Source organism: Condylura cristata, unplaced genomic scaffold (assembly GCF_000260355.1).
Source record: "Condylura cristata isolate star-nosed mole 26May11 unplaced genomic scaffold, ConCri1.0 scaffold00041, whole genome shotgun sequence".
Lineage (NCBI taxonomy): Eukaryota > Metazoa > Chordata > Mammalia > Eulipotyphla > Talpidae > Condylura > Condylura cristata.
The window spans coordinates 3,684,147-3,703,385 of record NW_004567142.1 but is presented as its reverse complement, the minus strand read 5'-3'; the positions used below and the strand labels follow the sequence as shown (position 1 = coordinate 3,703,385).

Sequence of the window (19,239 nt, the reverse complement as noted above, 5' to 3'; positions counted from 1 at the left end):
TGCCTGAACCAGCAGCTGCCTTTTGCAGCTAAGTCAATCCAGTTGTAAACTGAATGTTGCTCAGAATATTTTGATATTATGTTTATTCAAAAAAAGGAAGGTCATAACATAAGTTAGCAGTGGACAGTCTGATTTTTCAGAGCTTATCCCGATCCACCCAGAATCTGTCAGATGATGGACGTTGCATAGCTTGTGTCATCAGACCAATGGAACAGAAATGAAACCCCAGAGGTTGTCTTATACATATGGACAGCTAATTTTTTATTAAGAAATAAGAGCCATATGTAAAGAAAATAGAACCTCTTCAATAAATGGTAGCTGGTGGTCACAGATGGCCCGGTGCACACAAGTAAAGCAAGACCCATAGGTAACACTATCCATAAAATAGTTACTAAAAACGGTTTAAAGATTTAAACATAGGAGCCAAAACCATAAAATACTTGAAGAAAAATATGGGAGCCCACATTGGGACCTCTCCCCCTAAGCTGGATTTGGAAACAGCACCCCAGCAGCAAGGTGCTGTACAGGAAAAGAAACTCACAAACACACACAAAAGGGAAAATGTACTTGCATTCATCCACCTGGTAAGGGGTTATCTCCAAAATTGACAAAGTGCTTAACACAATGCAACAAAGAAACCAGCCACCCAGTTGAAAAAATGGCAAAGGACACTTCTCTAATGACATCTGGACCACCTACAGGTATATGGAAAAATGTTCAAAATCGTTTGTTGTAAGAGAAATGCAAATTAAAACCACATAGGTACCACCTCACCCCTGTGAGAATGGCTCCTATAAAAAAAGAATGAACACATTAGCAAGGTTGTGGTAAAGAAGAAACTCTCAGCCCTGCTGGTGGGAATACCAGCTGGTGCAGCCCCTGTGGGAAATGGTGTAGAGATTTCCCAAGAATATAAAAATGAAAATTCCATTCGACACAGCAATGCTACTATTAGGTGTTTACCCAAACAATACCAAAAACCCAATGTGGCAAGATCTGTCTGCACTGGTTACAGTTGCCAAATCTTTGACCCCAACGAAGAGCCCCCTTTAACAGATGAATGGATAGAGAAACTGGGGCATATGTCCAGTGGAATATTACACAGCTGTGAAGAACATGAAATGACATTATTTTGCACAAAATGGTAGGACCTTGAGGTGATTCTGTTGCAAGAAATAAGCCAGAAGTGAAAGATTTCATAGGATTTCACCTATTTGCAGTATATAAAAACCTAAAAAGAATTACAAACAACACAAGAATAAAAATTTGAACATAATAAACAAATAATGGTTATCAGATGGCATAGGGGAAAGGGTGGAGGAAAGAGGCAACAGCTTTTGTGGAAAATACAGAAAATAGACTGCACACTAACAACATCTTGAAGATAGCTAAATGGAAGAGACAGTCCTTGAAGAGGACAGAAGGTGACTCGGTACAAGTCCCAGGTTGTCACTCAAGATCACTTGGATCACTGCCGTGTGGAAAGTCCTTAGAAGCCACAGACCATGGAGGGGAGAACTGACAGAACAGGCCATGAACTGAGCACGAGCCCCCCCACAGCCTGAGTCTGATCACACTGACCACACCTACAAAGTGAAGAATGAGCACTATAAGAAGAAATAATTTCAGCAGTTTTGGGGTGGGGAGGAATAAGACCACATGCACAGAGTGGCATGGGAGAGCACTGAAGACCACTGAGAGATCTCGCATAAGGAGAGGGGAGTCTTATGGCATCTCAAGTCACAAAGGCCAGAGGAGGAGGCCACATTTGGGCTGAGGTGTGCTGTTGTGTTTTCAGGATGTGGATTAAAGATCATTCACCATTCTGTTCATCATAAGCCCCCAGAGTTGTGTCCAGTTCACTCCTTAACTACCTTAAGTTTCTAGTTTGAAATAAAGGGGGGGTGGGGACCTTCCTATAGGCAGCTTTCTGCAAACCAGGTAAGAAAAGAACTGTACCAGCAACATGGACCGAACTCGAAGCAGATTCTCCCCCAGGCTACAGACAAGCGCCCCAATCTGCTTCCATCTTCACCATGACCTGGCGACCCCAAGCACAAAGCCTAGCCAACCAAGCCCGCTGCAACTGTGACTTACAAGCTGAAAATCCTTTTACTCGTGGGTGGAAATTTATTGTGGCAGCAATTAAAACCACTACACATAGAAACACACGGAATGCTCAAGTGTAAAACAAGTAAAATATTCAGTTTCAGAAAGTAACAATCCCCATATTCCCATCAATAGTGAGCTCACTAGATGAAATTCTCTTACTACACCATTTCAAACCGTATTTGAAACTTGAGAATATATGCAAGTGCCAAATTATTTTAAGCATTAAGCATCAGATCAAATGTACCATCAATATGGTAACATACAAACACTAAAATATTTTATACTTGATTCAACATTAAATATCAGATAAATTTAATATCAATTTGATAACATGCACACAAACACTAAAATACTTTTACACTTGATTCAATTAAATATCTGATAAATTTACCATCAATTTGATAACACACATAAACAGTAAAATATTTTGTAACCGGTTCAACATTAAGTATCAGATCAAATTAACCATCAATTTGATAACATATACAAACACTGAAATATTTTGTACTTGGTTCAATATTAAATATCAGATCAATTTATCAGTTTGATAGCACATACACAAACACCAAAATATTTTATACTTGACTCAATATTAGATCAGATAAATTTACCATCAATTTGATAACACACACAAACAGTAAAATATTTTGTAACTGGTTCAACAGTAAGTATTTGATCAAATTCACCATCAATTTGACGATGGAAACAAGAAAAAACACCAAAATATTCAGTACTTAGTTCAGCATTACGCAATTATCAGATAAATTTTACCATCAACTTGGTAACACACACCAACACTAAAATATTTTATATTTGGTTCAGTATCAAATATCAGATCAAATTTACCTTCAATTTGATAACACAAACATTAAAATATTTTGCACTTAGAGTATTAAATGAATGTCATCAAAATTTACCAGCTTTCCGAAAGCCATGACACGTGAAAGCCACGACACGTGAAAGCCACGACACGTGAAAGCCACGACACGTGAAAGCCACGACACGTGAAAGCCACGTTTCCACACCAGGACAAGCCATCTGCTGCTCCCCTAAAGCAGGCAGCACATGTCAAGGGCACGAGAAGGAAACACCTTTATGAAGACACCTTTATTCGTCTGCCCATGTGGGTGTCGCCTGTGCTCACACACCAAGGACCTGGCTGTGACCTGCACTCTGGGTGCTTCTGAGTACCGAGGTCCCTGCACCATGTGATCGCAATTCTCGCCTCAGGGAGCAATTCTCCATCAGCGCTGGAACCCTCGGCATCCGCCGAGCGGTCTGCCCTGAAGTGACCAGGCGGCCACAGCAGAGGCGCTGGCCTGCCCACACCAGCGTCCGCACACTCACTGACGCTCGGCCGTCAGGGGAACCCACGTAAAAAGGCCTCTGCGTCTCTCAAACACACAACTGCTTACACTACAACCAACAGACTCCTGGCTGCCTCCATCTTCTGTGTAGAAACCTGTCCCTGCTCCTTCAGGGAGCTCACCTGGGGCTCAGCCCACCCGGGGCTCAGCGCAGCCCCGTGGAAAACTGGAATGTGCCTCAGTTTACCTGGTAAATAAAACCTGTCATTTGGAGACTTCCACCTATCAGCCCCGGTGCAGGGACGTCTGAGCCCTCTGTGGAACGATGCTCCCCCGCTGCCACCAGCCACCACCACGCGCTCATGCGCCCACCACACGCCTAGCACGTCGGTACTTCCGGACCCATTTCCCTCGAGAACTGTCCAACTCGCGCCTGCGCAGTGAGAGGCACCTAAATGTTGCGCGTGCGCACAGGCGCATCTGGCTCCCGCCCCATACTGGACCGTCCAGTGCTGCCACACACTCGTGGCGCAGCTGGCCGGCGGGACCACGGCCTGAACGGCGTGTCCACCGGACCCACAGACGTTGAGGTCACACAAGGTGGAACCGGACCTGAGGCACAGAGCAGTCTCCCCCAAACCACAGAGCCCCCCAGGGGTTTTCATGGCCTCTCCTCCACGAGGGACTTCACTTGTCACCAGGCTTGTTTCAGCTTCACATCTAGCACCGAGGGCACAGAACTCAACGACCCCAGAATTTGCCAACCGAATTCTGGCCCATTCGGCTTGTCCCTGGTCACTCACATCAAGACACTGTCCTATGCAGCTCAACCCACAAACCCCCCACTCCCAAGACCAGAGCTCGCAGCCCCTGGCACCCCCCACCCCAGACCCGCATCCACAGCTGCCATGGACGGTCACTGGCAGCTCTGACTCAGAACAATGACCCCCCCTCCCCCGGTCTGGCCAGTCAGTGGCTGGTTAGTGACCTTGGCGAGTCCCACGAGGGCCCGTCCGCCCGCATCGATAATGCACATCAAAAGAGCAAAACGCAGAAATGCAAACCAGCGGCCCATCAGAGTTCCTTCAGAACCCCCAAGCCCCTCCGCTGCCCTCCCATCTAGTTCTGGCCCCCTTCATTCCCTCAAGCAGAACTGGCTCCTCAGGACCGGCCCCACCCCCCTCATCCCCTCCTACCTGGGGTGCGGCCACTGATGTGATGTCCTGCAACCCCTCGCTCTGTCCTCTGCTCCCCAGGGGGACGGTTCAGGCTGAGTCGGAGAGCCCCGCTGGGCTGGCTGGGGACGGGGCTTGACTCTCGCTGGGTGTCTGCATTTCCAAGCCGAGAGAGGAGAGAACATTAGAGAAGGCGACAGAACGTTACCGGCGGGTTCGCCGGGAGCCCCCGCAGGCCGCAGAGGGGGCGCATGCGCACTAAGGTGCTTAAGGCAGCTTCGGGGACCCTGGGCTGCCACACGAGTGGGGAGGAGGCCTGAGGGCAGAAACGGTGTTTACAACTCCCAAGAAAGGAGATGAAGGTCAGCATCAACATTATCCAACGTTTTCGCCTTTACACCAACAAGCCCTTAAATTTTTCCTAGAGACGGTTTCATTTATCGTGAATTAATGTGCCGAGTTACATTCCAGAACATTAAGGCCCTTGAAGGTGTTCATTCTGCAATTCTCACTTCCTTTTCTGAGAAGCACAAAACTTAAAAACCAACTATCTGTGGCGTGACTGTGCAATAAAATGGAACCTTATAGGAGGGAGGACTAACTTTGAACCTTTTTTTTTTTTTTAAGATTTATTTTTGTTTATTTATGCATACAAGAACTGGGTTACAGACCAGAGGTGTGAGGGGTGGAGTCACCAGAAACAAAGTGGGGAACAGAACAGGCAGATCTACTCAAACGCCCTGCTGAGGGGAACAGGGGACAGGACAGATGTCTGCTATGCCATATGGGCCACCTGCCTGGCTGGGCATGAACAGAAGGCCTCATAGTACTGTGCTTTAACCCGTTGCGCCACTACAGAGGGACCTAACTTTGAACTCTTACTAGCAAAAGCCAAAAACAAAGGGGAGAACCAGGGCCTCCCTGATGACACAGGGACTCTCAGTGTAACAGGGTGGTCCCCAGGAAAAGGAGAGGTTCCAGGTTCCTTGCCCTACCCAAAAGGAGGGTGGAACTGAACAGGCAAGAGAAGAATCTGGAGAGGAGACTGAGGAAGAACAAAGCAGGATGGAGAGCCAGAAGGAGACCTAAGGGAGGTACATGAAACATACGTGAAGAAACTACGTTTGTTTCGTCTTAATCCTGGACTGGTTGAAACAGATGTGGGTGAGAGACCCATGGAGAGGTTCACTATGGCAGCATTTATCTTGATTTTAATTTTGTTCTTTTCTTCCCAGACTTGTCTGGCCATTTCTGACCCTTTTCTATGGGTCCCTGCCAGAAGGTGCTTTAGATTTGTGGCAGGCTTTCAGGCCTTGCTTTGGGTCAATCCCTTTGGGGTAGATTTATACCCACAAAGGCATGGGTAACTTTGCGTGTTTGATTTAGAAGCTATATTCTTTGTCTTTTCTGTCTTACACACTAACTGTATTAAATTTCCTTTCCATTAAATTTTTATGTTTTGTCTTGATGCAGCAGATGGCAGAACCTAGTTAAAGCAGTCATGTTTGGAGTTCAGGGGTGCCCTTCTCTCTCACTACCTGTAACATCAGCACTATGAAGCCACTGCAGCACAAGTTCCATCCCAGCCAGGGAGCTGACCCCCCACGGTGCAACAGACCTCTCCTGTCTCCCCACTGCTTCCCTCAGCAGTGTATTTCAGTAGATTCACCTGTTCTGCTCCCTACTCTGTCTCTGGGGAAATCCTCTCAACACTGCGCCCACCTCTGGCCTGCACCCCAACTCTTGTATGCATAATAATAAATCTTAAAAAAAAAAAAAAAACTGCCATTTTCCAAAGAAAACAAAATGGAAGGCGGTGTTTCCAGGTGGGGCGGGCAGGTACGCCTCGGCCTGCTAATAGCCCATTAAGGATTACAAGAGGCACCCGCTACCTGGAGCCACCACTCACAGACACGGGCCCACTGACTTCAGCTGCTGCAGCCCAGACGCCAGGGCCTGCGGGCTCTGGTGGGTTTGGCCACAAAACTACCCCCCAAAACCCCTCATCTCGCCCCACGCCAACAGCAGTTACCCACGTCCCAGGCTCCAGCGTGCAGCGTCTCCTGAGCCAGAGAAGCCGACAAACCTTCCCGAGGCTGCGGGCTCTAGCCCAGAACTTTGAGTTTCTGGCCTGTGCCCATCTGCTTAATTCCAGCTTTTCTCAGTCCTGCCTACACAGCCGCACTCCGCAGCCAGGCAGGACCCAGGTACACCCCCATTCTCTACCTTCACTGACTTCCCAGAACATGACCCCACCCCACATGGGCACCTGTGAGTCAACGCACCCCATGGGGTTCTCTCACCAGGGGAACATCGGGTCACAAATATAGAGGTAAGTCTTCCTGAGGGAGGGGACTGGAGGCAGAGAATGGACATAAGGCTTGTGAATGAGCAAGGAATATTCTAGTTAGTTTGTGTTTTTGCTGCTGTTAGGAAAAAAACTGCTGAAATCTGCTAAGCAGGGCTACAGAGGTAGAGAAGTAAATGTGTGGGAGTTTGAAGCCCCTTTCCGTAAGAGATGGGGAGCAGAGGGGGCCGGAAGCTGGGGCGACACTCACCTGAGGGCTTGGCCTCAGCTCCTCCGCCTGCTGGTGCTCGGAGGCCACGCAGCTCAGGCACTTTTATCAGGGTGCCCACGTGCGTCCTCAGGCATCAGCACATCGACCTCACCTGTTGCCCACCACCATGAAGTAGAAAGATCTCCAAACACCCTAACTGTCCTTCCTCACAGAGGGATTCATGTAACGTGAGCTCCCCTGTTGAGACAGACTGATTTGCTCTCCATCACAAAGTCTGAGATGGGGTGTGGGCGCCCCAACTGATCCTACAAGCTCACCGAAGCAAAGCCTCCTCCCTATCTGGGTCCCACAACCTGCTCTCAGCCCCCAGCCTGGCCCTGCCTTCCCTGCCTCTGCTTACAGGCCTCTCCCAGCGGGTTGTGTTCCATATCCACAGTGGGACCCCAGGGTAGCCTGGTCCAAGCCCCAACCCCCCAGCTCACGCAGAGCCCTGTGGTCATCTGGGCAGTTTCCCCAAGTCCACGGTCTCTCCAGCTTCAACATGAACACATGTCATTGCTGCTCCTGGTTCCCTGAAGACACCATGACTCAGCATGTTTTGGGGGGCTAGGGATCAGCCTCTTTGGAGAGGTCCTTGTGAGGTCGAGTTGGCCCCCAGATCTGTGTTTGGCAGCACCACAGTGGAGAAAGCACACAGGAGCCTCTCTCACCCCATCTCATGTCAACATAACTGTCTGTTCCCAGTCACGACTGCTTTCAGCGTTCCCAGGGGTCGCGGGCTTTGCTGGTCCTTCAAACGTTCACAGGGCTGGGGTCACATCTGAGCAGTCCCCATGTGGAGCCTGGAGCCTGCACTTACCCATGCGAGTTCAGAGCTTCTGCTCCAAGCCTCCCAGTGGTCCTGGGGGGGGGCGGGGTCCTGAGGCTGGGGAGATCTAGGTATATCATTCAGCCTTTAAGGAAATAGACACCCTGGGCCTCGCAGGTGGCTGTGTGGTGAGGCGGGGTCTGGCAGAGGAGGAAAGATGAGTGACTCGGAGTGACTCAGGTGTGGACACCGAAGTGCAGGCAGGGGACCTCAGCTAATACAGCAGACATTAGTGTCTCCCCCAAAAAGCAAATAAATTGACGCCTGTGAGGAAGCAACTGTGTTCCTTAGCTTGTGGCAAATATTCACAAGGTAAAGTTTTATATTGGGTAACTTGAGTTTGCAAAGTAGAAACTGTGTCTGAGTGGAAAAGAGGGAGCTGGGTGGCTCTTGACACTGGATTTAATGAAAAAGAGGGAAATGAAGACATCTAGATATAGAGTCTTTTGCTCCCGTTTATCTGCTTTTTTTTTTTTGTTTTGAGGTTATGAGCACCAGCCTGGTAGAGTGAGCATCCCAACCTAATCTCCCCTGTTCTGGGCAGTGAGGGGGGAGCCCAGGTTGGATCAAATCTGGGCTCTGCTCCAGAGGGGGATCCTGGGTGGGGTGGGGGAGCTTGTTCAGGGCTTCTGCCTGCCCCACCCCCCCCCTTAATCTGTTTGGTGACATCTGTTTTCTTTAATGAAAACAATTTAACATAAAGGCTGGAGACAATCATATTAGATTTTATTTAGTCCATTGTCCACAGCTGGCCCACCAGAGCCCCCACAACAGAGGAAAGGAAACCTCACCAAATAAACCCCAAGTCCCCCCACCCACCACCCTTCCCCCACACAGACCCCACAATCCTGAGTCCAATCTTCTAACCACTTACTCCAGATAAACTGTAAGCTGGAAAACAATTGAGTTGTCAAGAAACTATTTTCCTACATCTTTCAGAGGTCATTTATTTATTCAAAGAACAAAGATCAATCAATGACATATTGCCCATTTAATTCAAAAACTTTTTGCTATCTCTCAGTGAGCTTTATCATCCCTTGTTCATAGAAGGACCTGTCTTTATCAGCAAAAGACTGCACAAGATGCTGATTGACGGCCTCAATCAGCCTGCACATTATTCCACATAAGAAGTTCTGAAGAGAACGAAACAGGTGGAAGTCTGACAGCCAAGATCAGGAGAGTATGAAGGGGCAACACATCCCACCCAAGCTCCAGTAGCTTCTGACGGGTGATCAGACTTGGGTGTGGCCCTGTGTTGTCCTGGTGGAACAGGACTCCTTTATGATGAACAAGCTCTGGACGTTTCTGGATGATGGGTTCGTTCAAACTGTCCAGCTGCCGACAGTACACATTTGAATTGATGGTTTGCTCCCTCGGGAGGAGCTCAAAAAACACGACACCTTTAGCATCCCACCACACTCAGAGTTTAACCTCCCTCTGATGGATGTCTGCTTTCGATGTCGTTTGAGGGGGCCCATCATGCCGGGGCCAAGAGGGTTTGCACACCACAGTGTTGTAAACAACCCACTTCTCATCACCAGTTACCAGTCACTTCAAAAAGGATCTTTTCCTTGCGTTTAATGAGCATGTGGCAGATATTTATAGGCGCCATCAGGTGAACTTCTTTGAGTTCACGTGGGACCCATATATCGAGCATGCTTATATACCCCACTTTCTCAGGTTGTCGTGAATGCTTGAACGATGGATGTTCAATGACTCTGCAATCTGTCATGTTGTATAACGTGGGTTCGACCCGATTAATGCCTTTACTTTGTCATCATCAACTTCAGCGGGCCTCCCCGATTGAGGAGCATCATTGAGATCGAAGTCACCTGCACAGAATCTCGTGAACCATCGCTGGCACTGAGGTTTGCTCAGAGCGCTGCAACTGTACACTTTACAGAACTTTTCACAGGCTTGACATATGTTCTTCCCTTTATGGAAGTAAAACAGTAAAATATGGCGAAAGTGCAGTTTGGTCCTCCATCTTCAGCTTAGTGTCAAATTTCCAAAACACCATTTAATTTTTTTTTTCTCAGAGTCAGCTGTCTAGCAATACATGGGTGCAAATGACTCTACTGCTTCCAAAAATGAACTAGTATAAGTGCCACCTGCTGTGAAAATGGGGTTGCCATGGCTTTTCCAGCAACCCAACAGACCCCAGCGAGGAAGGTGACCGGCCCATGCTGACCACAAAGCCCACGGGGCCTGGTGGCTTCAGGAGGTCAAGCAAGGAGAGTTGCGGCTCTTTCTGTTTCAAGGAAAATCCACCCTGTGTAGTTTTCATTGTAGGGAAGGGAGAACAGACGGTAACCACAGGAATCTACATGTGTGGCTACTGTTTAGGAGGAAAGTTAATGGGCGTGAGGATGAGGCGCACATTGAGTGGCTTACTCACTGAGAAGGTGGCTCTGCCGAGACGCTAAGGAGATGGGCTGTGATGAGGCCCCCTGGAAGCGCGTCCCAGGTGAGGAAGGCCCAGGTGAGGATCAGCAGGTCCTGAGCCTGAGGATGGGTGTGCTGGAAGGACAGGAGGGTGACAGGAGACGTGGGTCTGGCCTATAGGGCCCCAGGCCTACCAAGTGTTCCGTCACCCCCGGGAGGGTCTAAGCTGGAGAGAGAAGTGACCTGATAAGGTGTTAAATGCACTTCGGCAGCCACTGTGCTAGGAACAGCCTCTTTGTGTGTCTGCGGGTGTGGTAAGAGATGAAGAATAATGCATCATTCAGCAGGAAATGAGGCAGCAGCTGGGGATGGCTGGTGCAGGTGGAGACAAGATTTGGCACTGGACACGCTGTGGGACAAGACCCGACCCCCAGGGCGGCCGAATGCACGGCAGCAGCAGAGCGTTGGACCCAGCCTGGGTCCCCTAAAGCAGCCCCACGCCTGCACATCCACTCACCGGCCTGCGGCAGACAGGGCTCCCAAGAGGGGCGGCTCTGACACCCCTCCCTGCTCTGTCATGTCCAGGATGCTCTGGGGTGCTTGAAGACAGGTGTGCATGTCCGTGCAGACAGCCGGGGAGGCCCTGCACTCCTGTGATGGTACAGGGTGCCCAGCCTCCCAATACCTGAACTCCCTGACCCAATATTCTTGATGTGGTTTTCACAGTGTATTTTGAGCCTGGGGTGCCTTCTGGATGCCTCCAGAGAAGCACGCCACAGGAATTTGTGGAAAGCTGGATGTCCCAGCTGGAGGGAATAGTTGGTTCTGTCGTATCACAGAGAGCTGACTCAGGGAGAATTGGGGCGTGTGAACAAGAATTTGAACAAAAAGATAAAGTTCGGCCGAAGAAATTCACCATTTCAGGGAAATAGGAATGAAATCGTCAGGTGGGATGTGACAAAGCTAATAGCAAGGAATTTCCAGGAGACCATGGACTTCCTTTCAAATATGACAGAAAATTCGAGTAAGGGAAAGACTAGAGAATACTCACTGGATTTGCCCACATCTTAGGTAACTTGTGAGTTGAAAGAAATGAGTGAAGACTACAGAAAATGTGTGAAAGAATAGTGGAAATATCTGCTATAAAATGTAACCTGCAGGGGGCCCCTGGGGTGCGGGGCTAAAGTCCCAGCACTACCAAGCTATGGCTGGCCACTGCGGCACCAGAGTTACCCCAGCCAGGGAGCTGCTCCCCTCAGCAGTGTATTTCAGTAGATTTGCCTGTTCTGCTCCACACTCTGTCACCTCCTCACACCTCTGGCCTGTACCCCAGTTCGTGTATGCATTAATAATTTTTTTTAATCTTAAAAACAAATCTGATGGACTCTTGCATGGACACTTACTACAAAATATTTCCTTGGTCCATTGCTTTTTTGTTTGAGCTGTGTATGTCTGACCATTCCTGTCTTTCACAGTTTATCAAGAAATGGGAGATACAGAACTTGAGACCAGCTGGATTCAAAGTTGCCTACAGGCACTCAGCTTCCAAGAAATGCTCACCCTAGAGGCAGTGAGGGTCCCAACTGGCCACTGAGCTGCAGAAGATGGGAGCCCACACATGGCAACAGTAAATGATGTTATCCAAGTCCTTTCTCCCTCTTTTCTCAGCTGCTTTCGCCAGTGTCTGAGGAGTTCTCTTTTCCTTTTGTGTGTGTGTAGAACTGGGTTGCAGGTGGGAAGGGAAGGTGGTGAAAGCAGTAACCAGATAGTAGGGAGAACAAGATTGACTGAAATACACTGCTGAGGGGAGCGGCCAGTGAGAGGGTCAGTCACAGGATCACTGTGACTTAACCCCTAGGCCATCAGGGAGGCCCCTCTTTATCCGTGACCAGAGGTCTCAAGAGCCTATTCCCAGACTTGGCAGCGGGAACCCCTGATCCAACCCTCCTATCCCAGAGCGTGGAGAAGAGAGCGGAGGCGCCTGTCCTGATATCAAAAGCAGAACGTGCACTGGTCGCCCCACTGCCGGGAGATGTGGCCTCAAGTGTCCAATCATCCTCCAGACTCGCCAGATCAGCTCCAGCATCCCGACACCCCCCCCCCCCCCCGTGCTTTCCGCCCCTTGAACCCGTGTCCTGGGCTCTCCTGCGACATCCCCAGGTGCACTCAGCTCCCTCCACCTGTTACACCTGTCTCTGTGTTCCCTCCCTCCTATGTCCCGGGTCACTGGCTACGCTCAGGCTCCCTCATGTAGCTTCCCGATCCCTCCGCGCTGTGGTCCAATGTGTGTGTTTGGGGGGGAGGGCCTCCACCTTCATCTCGCACCCAACTTATCCCACAATACGCAAGTGCAGCTCTGAGTAACAGCAGAGGAGCCCCAGGCTCCACAAATTACCTGGGCCGCGCCGCACCTGCGCAGAAGGGCACCCAGGCAGAGTCTTCCCAGAACCTCTTGCGCGAGCCCCCTACGCCCACACAGACTACATCTCCCACAAGCCTCTGCGCCGGTTCCGGCAGGCGCGAAAGGGGAAGTTTTGTTTACTATGCGCTAATCAACCCGGCGCTCTAGAAGCATCTGAGTTGACAGATGAGAGCCCCAACCTGGTTCATTATTAAATCCTGATTTCACAAGCAGAGAGAACGTGCGTGATAGGAAAAGTTAGAATTGCGGCAAACTTTCCATATTAAATGTGATCTACTTGTTTTGGTTCTGATAGTGGTAATGACTATAGAACCCGCATCAATTTTTGCTGCCAACTGAAGTCTAGATTATGAAAATCACACTGTCTGCTTTTAAACCAGTGTGGCAATTTGAAACTGCAAAATTAACTTTTGTTGTGTGTCCGTGGCTAGCGTGTACAGGGGGAGCGTAGTTCAACAAAAGACCACATAGATTTTAAAAGCAGTACAATGCGTACATACACCTCAGAGCCGGTCACAGGGTTAATGCAGTGTACAGTCAGAGACAGTGTGGAAGGACCCATAGCCGAGGACCACCATCAGGGTCCAAAGTTGATGTGCTTTGGGGTTCCCAGGCAAATTTGATCAATTCAAACGACAGAGAGTAGATTTATGAGCACTGTGAAAAGGGATACCTTACCTAAGGAACAGGTAAGACGAAGGTCCCAGGGGTGGGTGAGATTATCACAAGAGCAACTGGGAAAGGCATCTCAGGAAACTAACTTTGTTTGTGACTCTGCAGATTGTTATCTATGGCATGTGATTGTGCGAAAGGAAGTGTATGTGGCAGGTCCAACAGCAGAAAATTGGAAGCCCAGGGCCTCCCTGGTGGCACAAGGGATTAAGTTGAAGACTATCAAGCTATCTGCAGCCACTACAGCATAAGTTTGATCCCCAGCCAGGGAGCTGACCCACAGGGTACAGCAGACCTCTCCCGTCTCCCCACAGCCGTGCATCTCCTCAATCTGCCTGTTCTGCTCCCAGGTCTGTCTCTCGTAAATCCTCTCACCTCCCCTGCCCCTCTGGCCTGTACCCCAATTCTGTTGCATAAATAAATAAATCTTTAAAAAAAAAAAAAGACCATTTCTATCACTCAGCAGCAAACAGGAGATCCTGGAGCTGCAAGGTGGTGATGGAGTGGTGGAGGTGGTGATGAGACTTCTGACACTGGGCATGCTGTGAGGACACAAGTGACAGGTTGCTGAACGTATAGCAGCAGCACAGCCTGAACCCAGCCCGGGTCACCCAGGTGCAGCCCCTGTAGCCACGTGTCCACTCACCTGCCTGCTGCAGAGGGAGCTCTGCAAGGGGGCTGGGCTCCAAAGCTGCGATCTTGCTCTGGGATGCTCTGGGCTTGCTGAAGACAGATGTGAATGTCGTGTGTGACTGGACCACTGACACTGGAGGCCAGTCACGGTGTGGGGCCTTCTGCTCTTCAGTGCAGTGAGGAGGGATCCCCCTACACACTTGCTCTTCATCTGGAATAAAAACCAATGCCCCAAAATGTGGGGGGTGTGGTTATGAGCATTGTGGGGGTGGCGGGGCTCAGGGATCACAAACCATAATACTCCAAAATTTCCAGGGCCCTTGCACAGAGGCAGGGTAGGGGGGCCTTGCCTGTCATTCTGTCTGCCCAGCACCCCTCTCCTTAGACCCTGGTGGTGAAGGAGCCAGGACAGGCTCAAAGCTGAACCAAGTTCTCAGCCCACGTGACCTGAGTTGGGTCAATCAGAATCCTTCCCTGGGACTTTGCCGCCTGCCGCTGGGGCGAAGTCCCAGCTTGCTCTGGTGGGGAGGGGCTGGGATGGCTGCCCAGAGCTGTGGTCACGTGTCCACTCACCTGCCTGGAAGCTGCCCAGCCACAGCAGCTAGACACATCTTTAAGTTGTTCCTAAGCCACACCTCCTCCCACAAGCCATACACAAGTCCCTCCTGCGAATAGTTTGGGCTGGGCTTCCCTCACTGGCAGCCAAGAATCCTGAGGCGTCTGGAGGCCGCGGGGACAGCAGGTTGCGGGAGAATGAAGGGAAACGCGCTCCCGCTCAGGCCTGGCGGAGCGAGCACACAAGTGGGTGAAGGCAAGGCTGGCCTGGCGGCTGTGTCACCACCAGAGAAGAAAGCTGAGTGAGCCTGGGGGCTCAGCCACCCCAGCCAGGCGTCTGCTCACCCTTCCCTCCCCTGGAGGGCAACTGCAGTTCTGGCCACCCGAGCGCTTCCAACAGCCACTAAAGGATCTCACATCAGAAGCTCAGGCACGTTTGTTTTTATTTTTAACTTTTTCAGATGACTCCAAAGTGTAGCTGGGGCTGAGAATCACTGCTCTGGCCCAATCAGGCAGACATTTTGGGTCTACACGTTACAGGTCACAGCGAGTGGACATTAGTCAGGAGGCTTGGGGAAAGGTTTCCACAGCCACATTTCACTGCTTCTGCCTGGGGATGGAAGGAGGAGTGGGAGGAGGTAGTGAAGAGAATCTGAGAGCCTCCATGGAACCGCAGCCCAGCTGAGTGTCCACTGTGCAACTTGTGACCTGGGTCAAGTTACTTTACCTCTCTGACAAACGCTACAACGTGCACGAACCTTGAAATCACCAGGCTAAGAGAAATGAAACTGATACAGAAGGACAAATATATGATTCCATTTATACAAGGTACACAGAATAGGTGAATTCATAGAGACAGAAAATACAATAGAAGTAACCAAGTACAGACAAAGAAAGTGGGGTGAGGGGAACCTACCAAGCTTGAGAGAAGAGGGCATGGAATTTGAAATCTGTCCGTGTTCATGGAAAGAAATAGTGATAGAATCCACGCAAACGAGAACTCCTTGGGATTCTCAATAATTTCTAAAGGTATAGAACAACCAACTACTTGAGAACCGCTGCTGTATGTACACCTGAGGTGAACCTGAGCTAAGCTGGCCCCACATTTCTCTGCAAAGATCTGCAAACTCCCAGGAATTAATTGCCAAATATGTAGTTTGTTTTCTCTCACGAAATAGATAGGCGACCTCTAGTGGAGACACAAGGTATTGCCCGACAGTGCAAATTTCTCTGTTGAGTAATTCGATTGAGTCCACCGGAATTCTATCAATAAAGCATTAGTAGACAGCACTGTGAAGCTGCTCGCAGCCACTGCTACACGAATTCGATCCCCAGCCAGGGGAGCTGACCACATGGAGCAACAGACGTCTCCTGTCCCTCCTGCTGCTCCCCTCAGCAGTGTACTTCGTCGATCTGCCTGTTCTGCTCCCCACTTTTTCTCTGGTGAATCCTCTCACCCTGCCCAGCACCTCTGGTCTGTATCCCAGTTCTTGTGTGTGTAAATAAATAAATTTTTTTAAAAATGAAAGAAGAGCTTTATCTCATATTAACTTTAAATCCTCTCATTCACACTCACACAATCACACACATACAACTAGATGCTCACAACACACACACAGATATGATCAAACACAGCCACCCTTACACACTCACACAAAGACCCACATACACACACAGATACTGCAACACACTGAGAGAGCCTCAGACAGGGACACCCACTCAGTCACAGAAACACAAATATACAACACTAAAAACAGCAAACCAAGGTCTCCCTGGTGGCTCAAGGCGTTAAGTGCAGCTCTATGAAGCTGTCCGCAGCCACTGCAGCACAAGTTCTATCCCAGCCAGGGAGCTGACCCACAGGGCACAGCAGACCTCTCCTGACCCACCTGCTGCTCCCCTCAGCAGTGTTTTTCAGTAGACCTTCCTGTTCTCCTCCCCACTTTGTTTCTGGTGAATCCTCCCCCTCTCCCCCCCACCTTTGCCCTGTATCCCAGTTCTTGTTTGCATAAATAAAGCTTTAAAAAAATTCATTAAAAGGGGACTTAGCAGATGAACGCCCCTATTTTTTAAAGATTTATTTATTTATGCATACAAGAGGTATGGGGGGCAAGAGGATTTGCCAGAGTGGGGAATAGAAGAAGCAGATGTACTGAAATACACTGCTGAGGGGAGCAGCAGGGAGACAGGGGAGGGCTGCCCTGTGGGTCAGTCCCTGGCCGGGAATTGAACTCTTGCTGCAGTGGCTGTGGAAAGCTCCACAGTGCTGAGCTTTAACCCTGTATGACCAGGGAGGCCGAAAAGTCACTATTTTTTAAACACTGTAATGGAAAATAAGTTCGCTTCCAAAGTTATTAAATAAATGTTGAGCAAATAATTAAGATGAATCTCAGTTTGGCAGCGTGCCCAATCAGAGGTCCATAATCCCTTAACGGAAGTCCTTGGGGACAGATGGGTTTCAGAACTCAGAATAGTTACAATTTTAGAACAGTGACTGGGAGCCGATGCCATGTCTTACATAACACTCCCAGGAACCTGAGACAGCCCCCTCCCCTTCAGAACTTGCTAAGTACCTGTAGCAAAATGCATGGAAAATCACCACAAAAAAAAATAGTGTAATTAACATCATTACTGCACTTATTTTTCCCTTTGTCCTTACTATTGTCTGATCTAACATTTATTTAAGTTATTCATCTTATTTCTGTGTCTCCTCACTAATGTCAGCAGCACTAAGGGCAGAAATATTCCTGTGGGTAGGGGGAGTGGTTAAGTACTGTGTCACTAGCTTTGTAACTTGGAGCTGATTACTCAACCTCCCTGGTCCTGTAAAAATGAATGTGTGTTGTTGTTGCTGTTGTTGTTTTTCACACAATAAAGGTTCCATAAATAGTTATCCAATGAAAGCTTAAGAGATAGCAACTGAGAGAGAGGCTGAGAAAAACAGCGAGAAGGGAAGACAAAGACAAAGAAAGGAAAGGAGATGGGAAAGTGAGGGGGAGAAGAATGGAGAGAAGAAATAGAAATCTGAGGTAAAGCACAGCAGAGATGAGAGTGAGTCAGACACACAGAATGCAGGCCAAAGGCAGACATTATTAAGAGACATCAAGGAGAGATAAGAAACATACAAAGATTGGGAGACAGAGAAAACGAGAAAGGGGAGAGAAGGTGGAGAGGAAGCCACTCAGTCCCTGATTTCCTGCACTAACTGGACAGGGCTGCTATTTCTGGTGCCCCCTTACGTCCAAGGCACCAGAGGGGAGGTAGAGGAGTGGCTGGCATTCCCAGCTGTCCAGTCTAAGGGAGGAGACTCAGCTTCACTCCCCTGAAAAAGCCTCTAGTTGGTGGGAGGAAACAACAGAAAAACTGCCTCCTGCTGGTAGAACCCCATGTCCTGCTCAGGACAAGGCCCCAGTTTTCCAGGTGGGAGAAGACTCACCTACATGTGATTTTTTCAGGACCTAGACCTGAGGTTCTCCGTCTTCGTTTACCACAGCACTGCGGACCAGAGAGGTTGCATTAGTCTTGAAAGACAGCAAGATGCCTGACAGCTTGTTTTCCAAGGAGACAAAGACCCACCCTCATCTCTCTGACCCCAGGAGGAAGAGTCCCTACCAGCTGCATCCTGACAGCTTAGGGTAACAGCCTCTCCCCAATGTTGTTAGTCTACCAACAGCAACCCCCCAGGACCCCAGTTCTTGTTGGAAGTCATCCCACCTTCCTGTCTCCTGTACTGCAGCAGGAGGGCAGAGACCCTCTGCTTTCCTCCAGGGGAACTGGTGCCATGCTCAAGCATGCAAAGAATTGTGCAGTCCCTCCCACTGACCTTCAACTGCCCTGTCACAGGTAAGGTTCTTCTCCCCACCGCAACCCCAAAGCCACATGAAAGCAATGTAAAACGCACCCCCTCTCCCCAGGGAAGGGGAGAAGCCCACACAGACTACCCAGGGCAGAAGAGACAAAGACTAGATGCCAGGAAGAACTTCCACTCACAAACTTAGGAGGGAGGCACCTCTGCAGACAACACGAAAAGACAATAGCACAAGGCAGTTGGGGTTGGAGTTTATTGTAGAAGGACAGATGGACACCGAGATTCAAGGAGGGTGGCAGCCTGTGGGCTCAAAATTCTACGAAGACCACGAAGATCACGAGGCAGCGGTCAGGATGGGGTCAGCCAGATGGTGGAGGGCCCGCCTGACAGCGGAGTAGCTCCGAGGGGCAGCTCCGAGGGGCGAGGCCCCAAGCCGGCCTCTCTTCGCCCCATTCTTCAAGGTGATGGCTTTGGAGACGCTAGGCGACGTCATTAAGAGGTGGCCCGGACCCAACCTGGGAGGGCGCATCCGCGGTGGGGGTGCCGGGCTCTTACGTGCCGGTGGTCCAGGCTGGAGTAAAAGGGAGGGTTACCCCGGTGCTCGGCCGTCCGCGGCCTCGGGGGTTTCTCCAGGAGGCTGGCGGCTCGGGTCACTGTGGCGGCGGCGGCGGCGGCTGCGCGGCAGCTCAAGCTGGGGTCGCGGCCCGCTGGGGACTCCCAGGAGACAGGAGACCGAGGCAGCGGCGGATGCCGGCGCAGGCGGCGCGCCCGAGCGGGCGGCGC

General features: G+C 50.0%; 1 long non-coding RNA gene across 2 annotated transcripts; it reads right to left on the bottom strand.

Moving 5' to 3' along the window:
- Nucleotides 1–14,259: 14,259 nt before the first annotated feature.
- On the bottom strand, nucleotides 14,260–19,041 carry LOC105854474. Of its 2 annotated transcripts, none has more exons than XR_001146147.1 (3): nucleotides 18,639–19,041; nucleotides 18,085–18,143; nucleotides 14,260–14,304 (listed from the first exon to the last, which is right to left on the bottom strand). It is a non-coding gene; the product is annotated as an uncharacterized LOC105854474 (long non-coding RNA). The 2 variants fall into 2 exon arrangements; XR_001146148.1 differs by lacking the exon at nucleotides 14,260–14,304 and adding an exon at nucleotides 15,123–15,258.
- Nucleotides 19,042–19,239: the final 198 nt, after the last annotated feature.